Source organism: Haliotis cracherodii, unplaced genomic scaffold, assembly GCF_022045235.1.
Source record: "Haliotis cracherodii isolate W230 unplaced genomic scaffold, xgHalCrac1.p SCAF_1, whole genome shotgun sequence".
In the NCBI taxonomy this organism is placed as follows: Eukaryota; Metazoa; Mollusca; class Gastropoda; order Lepetellida; family Haliotidae; genus Haliotis; species Haliotis cracherodii.
In genome coordinates, this window is record NW_027266264.1 from 53598652 (window position 1) to 53604651 (window position 6000).

A 6000-nucleotide genomic window follows, 5' to 3' on the forward strand; every position below is an offset into this window, starting at 1 on the left:
GATCTTATAGTGCCAGCCCACTGAGATGCCATACTGCAGTTTAACATGGATATCGTATAGGATACAGTATAGTGCAATGGTCGACCAGTCCTTGTTTGACGTTTGAACTAAGCAACACTGAGATGAAACATATTGGTTGGTATTTACTTATATGAATAATATTGGCAGCGTAGATCAACATTTACATATCATAAATTTAATAAAATGTTCTACATCGCTTTAAACATTTAAACACATTAAGCTAACTGCACCTAATACTAGTTATAATAATTCAATTGGAACACGTACATGTAGAGAAGGGATTGTATTTTATTGAATTTTATTTTGAAACAGCAATCAAGGATTATGGATCGTGTCATCATTCCTATGAGGGATGTGTTACACTGTAAAGTAATGTGTATTGAAGACCCGTGAAGATCCGGGGTAGAATAGGTCTTCAGCAACCAATGCTTCGCGCAAAAGGTGACTATGCTTGTCGCAAGAGGCGACTAACGTGATCGGGTGGTCAGCCTCGCTGACTTGTTTCATGCATGTCATTGTATTGCAATTGCGTGGATGGATGCTCATGATGTCAATCACCAGATTGACTGGTCCAGACTCGAATATTTACAGACCGCCGTCATATAGCTGGAATATTGCTGAGTGCGGAGGTAAACAACAACCAAAGACAAAGTGTATTGGAATATATTCATAATCATATGCATGTTATATTTAACAATAGCTTAATTCATGCAACGCCATAACAAGAACTTCCCCATAGAGCGAGGACCTATAAACTTCTTGAACGTGACATTATTTGAACCAAAGTATATTTGTTTATAAGATTACTTCCTCAAAATGTCAAACATTGACTTATGTAGATTATGATACCCATTCAACATTGTTACTAGTATCATTACTCGCTCGGAAAAATAAAATTGTGCCCCGATCATGTTACCTATTAAAACCTACCTTCACACATTTCTATAATAATTAAAACTCAATAAAATGCAGAACAGGTAAATTTTATTGGCATCCTTTTGGAATATGGGCATAAATAAGCCGTCAAGTCAATCATATGGGTTATACGTTTGTCATCAATAATCCTACACAAATATAGTGTCAATTAAACACGCCACATAAACAACAGACTTAACGTTATTGACCATAACAGGTATGGTGTGTGATGTTTCTAGAGTGTACCCGCCATGCCCCACACCCCCCCCCCCCCCCCCCCCCCCCCAACCGAGATCTGTTTACAGGGATTTGGGCAGTTACGATGGGGTCAGATGACTAGCAATAGGGTAGGGGATTATGTTGACGAGTGGGTTGTTCACTGACCACCCCCCGGGGGATACACCTACAAAAGGCCCACAAACGACAGACCAGGTACGGTATTCTGTTCAGCCTTCTCTAGCGCTAACCATCACTCGCTGTTGAGCCGCGTTCGCCAAGAAAGATAACTCGTGATAGCTTCTTGGTATCGAGACACGAATTTGGTCTGTATTTCTCGGCCACAATGTTGTTCAAGCTTGTATGCATCGTCGTCTTCGTTGCCAGCGCCACTGCTGCCTACTACGACGATGCTGACGCCGACGTCAGAGATCCAAATGCTACGTTTATCCTCTACGACGTCACTGCACATAAAGGCGTTGGGTTGGACCTCAAATCTGCGTTCAGTCAACTGAAGAATGTGGAACATGCATTCAAGGTAATATAATCTTGATTTAATTATAATGAAATTTCTGGTGTTAAGAACATTAATAATGAGACGAAGTTACAAACATACCAAAATCTGTCTTTTTGTTCGAGTATGTTTCCTTGAAAGGGGGCGACGAAAGATTTAAACTTTTTATCACTCACCATCCAACATGTCAACCGAACGATTTAATTGCTTTTTGTAACATCCGAGTCAATATATTTTCCCAATATTTCTATAACAATTATATTTTTCACAAACTCCTAGTTCGTCAAATATTACATTCATTGTCTCTCTCAGGTACTTGGAGAAGATAGAGCTTTTTTCGGTAAGTATAAACTGTTTTATCCGTAATTCCTGAAATGTTTACAACCTGTGAATTCTATTTATAACATTTATAATAAGCAGCAACCGCCGCTCTCACCTCCTCATCAGACATTTGTTGTGTTGAGGATCCTGCGAGCAGCATAAAACTAATGATAAGGTTATTTATCAGCAATACAACACACGCACTCTCAAACTAATTAACGGATGGCGTAATCTTGTGTTTCATGTGCTATAATACTTGCAATACTATTTCCGGGCGCTATTAAGCAGGTGATATTTCATATACGTAATAAATCATTCTCGAAAAGTACTTGGGATGCCGTGATCCCCAGCGAGGTAGCCTAGCTTTGGTTGCTGGTGGCTTATAACCCGTGTATTGAACAGTTTTAAATAATATTGTATCATGAAATATGTTTGACAAATTTGTTTTCAAACATAACCTTGTATTCATGACTCAATTATATATAAATATATATAGCAACATGTTCTCGTCGTTATATGGCTTTATGTCGATGCGACGTTAAATCTTAACTCAATTACTCGAAAAGTACTTTCTGTGGACATAATTGATAACTTTACAAGTGACCCAACCTTTAATTCAAGCTGAAATAAGGCATACCGTTAATCAAGATGTCTAGACTGAACTTAAGTAGCGCCGTTGCGGACCGGAATCCTCGTCCGATTGGACGCAGTTGACTTTCTCCTTGAGAGAGGTATGCATGTCCTGTACTTTAATACTTTGCATATTTTGGTCCTTTATGAGAGGTGGAGTAGCCTTGTGGTTGAAGCGTTCGTTCGCTAGTTGGTCCGGGTTCGAATCCCTGCATGGATACCTACTTTTCTGGTGTCTTTCGCCGTGATATTGCTGGAATATTGCTCAATTCGGCGTAAAACCCATCTCACTCACCCACCTTTTGTCATATAACATCGTGTCATAGTGTCATAGTGTCAAATTAATCATAACATTATGAAATGGAAAAAAAAGAATTGGTGGGTTTCTCTTTATCATATCGTCTTATTTAGAAGCCCAAACCGAAAACAAGATTAAAACACAAATGTTTTTCCAAGATTAAAATATGCTAGTGTTTAATTGGGATGATCATATCACCATAAATGCATAAAGGCTTATTACAACTTGTTTTTAAATTTTCATTCAAAATTTGAAATTTTAATTTTGACAGACCATTTTTTTATGTGAAGACGTATTAATGATATATGTCTGTAATATAATGTCATGAACTGATCTTTTTTATAAAATAAATATTAAACGTCAATAGCCATTCTCCTTTAGCCGTGGAAACAGATTCCACTGGTCGTAAAAGGCAAAAATAGCGGTGTCTCTAGCAAACATGTCGCCAGCCAATATTTAGTTCATACTCCTGACAGTTCCTGTTTCTGTCTTCAGTCGTTCCTGATGATAACAGATGTGAAACTCTTACCACTGATTTTTCGGGATTCAAAGTGGATGCTCAGCCAATCAGAGGTCTGAACACCAGCGACGTTCAAGCTTCTTTCAACAATACCGGTCTCTTCATCATCACCATCCATATAACAGGTGAGTTGATCAAATCGATCACCGAGAAGCCCAGACTTGTTAAGTTGAACAGCGCTGCGCAGAGTTGCGTCCCTTGGTGAGAGATAATCCAAAATCTTCGGTTCGAACGCCTGATTATGTTTCTTGGTTTGTCAGCACCCTACCATTGCTCGTGAGTTTCACCAACGTTGTAAACGTCTGAGACCAGCATCACTTCGGGCTCTCCTTCATCATCAAGCTGGCGAACCGAGAAATAACTAAAAACTGTGTTCACCCACTCATGCATGTTGACGTTTCTTAAGGAAATAATCCTTCAATGGCATATTTCTTCTCATGTAAATAAATTTTAAATCAGATGTTAAAACAGCCCCTCTCGGAGGGTGTGTGTGTGTGTGTGTGTGTGTGTGTGTGTGTGTGTGTGTGTGTGTGCTTGTACTTGTTCGGACTGGCCGGACTGAGATACAATAATGCCGCAGTTTAACATGAATAGACTTCGAGCCGACCAGTCCTTTTTTTAGCCCCTTAATGCCAATTGGGTTTAACGTCGCGTCCAAGATTATTGCACTTAAATAGCGACGAGCATGTACGTGTGTGTGTTTGTGTGGCTGCTTGTACTAGTCCGGACTGATGCCGATTTATAGTGCTAGCTCACTGAGATACCATGCCGCAGTTTAACACGAATACCCCACTCAGACAAAGTATACTGACTCCGAGCCGACCAGTCCTTGTTTTGCCCCTTAACGCCGAGCGCCAGACAGGGTAACAACAAGTACCATCTTTTAACGTCTTTTGGTATGACGCGGCCGGGGATCGAACCCCGGACCTTCCGCTCTCCGGGCGGACGCTCTACCATAATACTAACAATGAAAGTAATTCTCAGGACAGACACAGGTGCTTATTTCACACTAATACATAGTTAAAGAACCATATATATTTTCAAATTCTCTGTAATGCAAGGGCACCAAATATAATAAATTACCATGGACAATTTGTTCCTATAGTTTCATAAACAAGCATAATCAATCCTCCAATAGGAAATTTTTCCCTTCAGTAAATAAAAAACGCATCTCAATAAACTATTTCGTATATAAATGTATATTGACATATATTTTCCTTTCATGATTTGTATTTTTTTTATATCTTCTTCACACATTGTGTATTTTGTATTTGTGATAATTATAATGGATAATTTTATCGATACGATAACCCAATCCGTACCTAGCAGGAACTACTTTTTATCTCCATACATTGATTCAATGTCTGCTTACTCAAAAACTGTTTGCAATAAGCGTAGATGGAGGTGTGTTGGGGTGATTATGTTTCAAAGATTTCAAAGAGCGTCATGCGACTCTTGCTCAGAAGATGTTTGATCGGTGGTTGCAGCATTCGGGGCCTCAATGGAGCTTTCAGGGGTTTTTTTGGTGGGCGTTTGGGGGACGTATCCAGGTTTGGCGCGTCTGTGCCAGAAGTGATGTTCGATGCGAATCCCTGTTTTGAATTGTGTCATGTGTTCCCGTGTTTTGTGAGGGGTTTGTGACGCGAACACTTGGTATCATCACTATTTCATAGTGATTCATAAACACGATCATGATATGGTCGGAATCGTACAGTCGATGCTGCTCTTAGCAGATATATCTATATATTGAATATGGAATGTGAATGGGAACACACATTGCTGCAAATCATTTGGCACTCTATGACAAAATAGGCGGTTCGACTTAAAGATTTCATTCGTACTTGGATTCTAAGGTTGATGACACTGAGGGAAATTACGACTCAAACATCGATGCTTGTAAGAATGACATTATATGATAAACTGATTACAAACCTAATAATACTGCCAAATAATCATCACTATAAACTTGTCTTCCCATGATATTTACGACATGTTATTTCAGGGAATATGTCTATAAAACTTGATGTTAAATTAGGGAATATGTATAATACCTGATTATACATATTCCCTGATTATACATATTCCCTGTAACATAGACAAGCTTGTCCATCACCACTTTTGGTCCCGTGTAACTAGTTTGGTTGGTTTCAACTTTTCAGTCCCCAGTATGATTCCAGTATACTTTGACGTGCAAGTTATTTTCTCCTGAAATATGCAGCTGTATTATATTGTACAATATCCAGTCTTCATGTAGCCTTCTTCTTGATTCCTGGTGACAGAGCCAATAAGAAAGGAAGTCGCGCTAAATGCCACTGAGCTTGGGTTCCAGGACTGTCATTAGTCAGAAGATTCAGCTTGGGAGAAATATCAGTCATCTCCGGGAAAACAGGACAACCATTAGCTTGGCGGTTCAGAACAATATCTTTCATCTCACGCAACTGATTGCAGAGATTTATTTGTCAGTTGGACAATGCAAGGATTTCACTCAATATCACTGTAAACAGTCGTTCTGTCTTTGACGGTATTGGGAATTATGCAATCTGTGATGAGATGATATGTCACTGA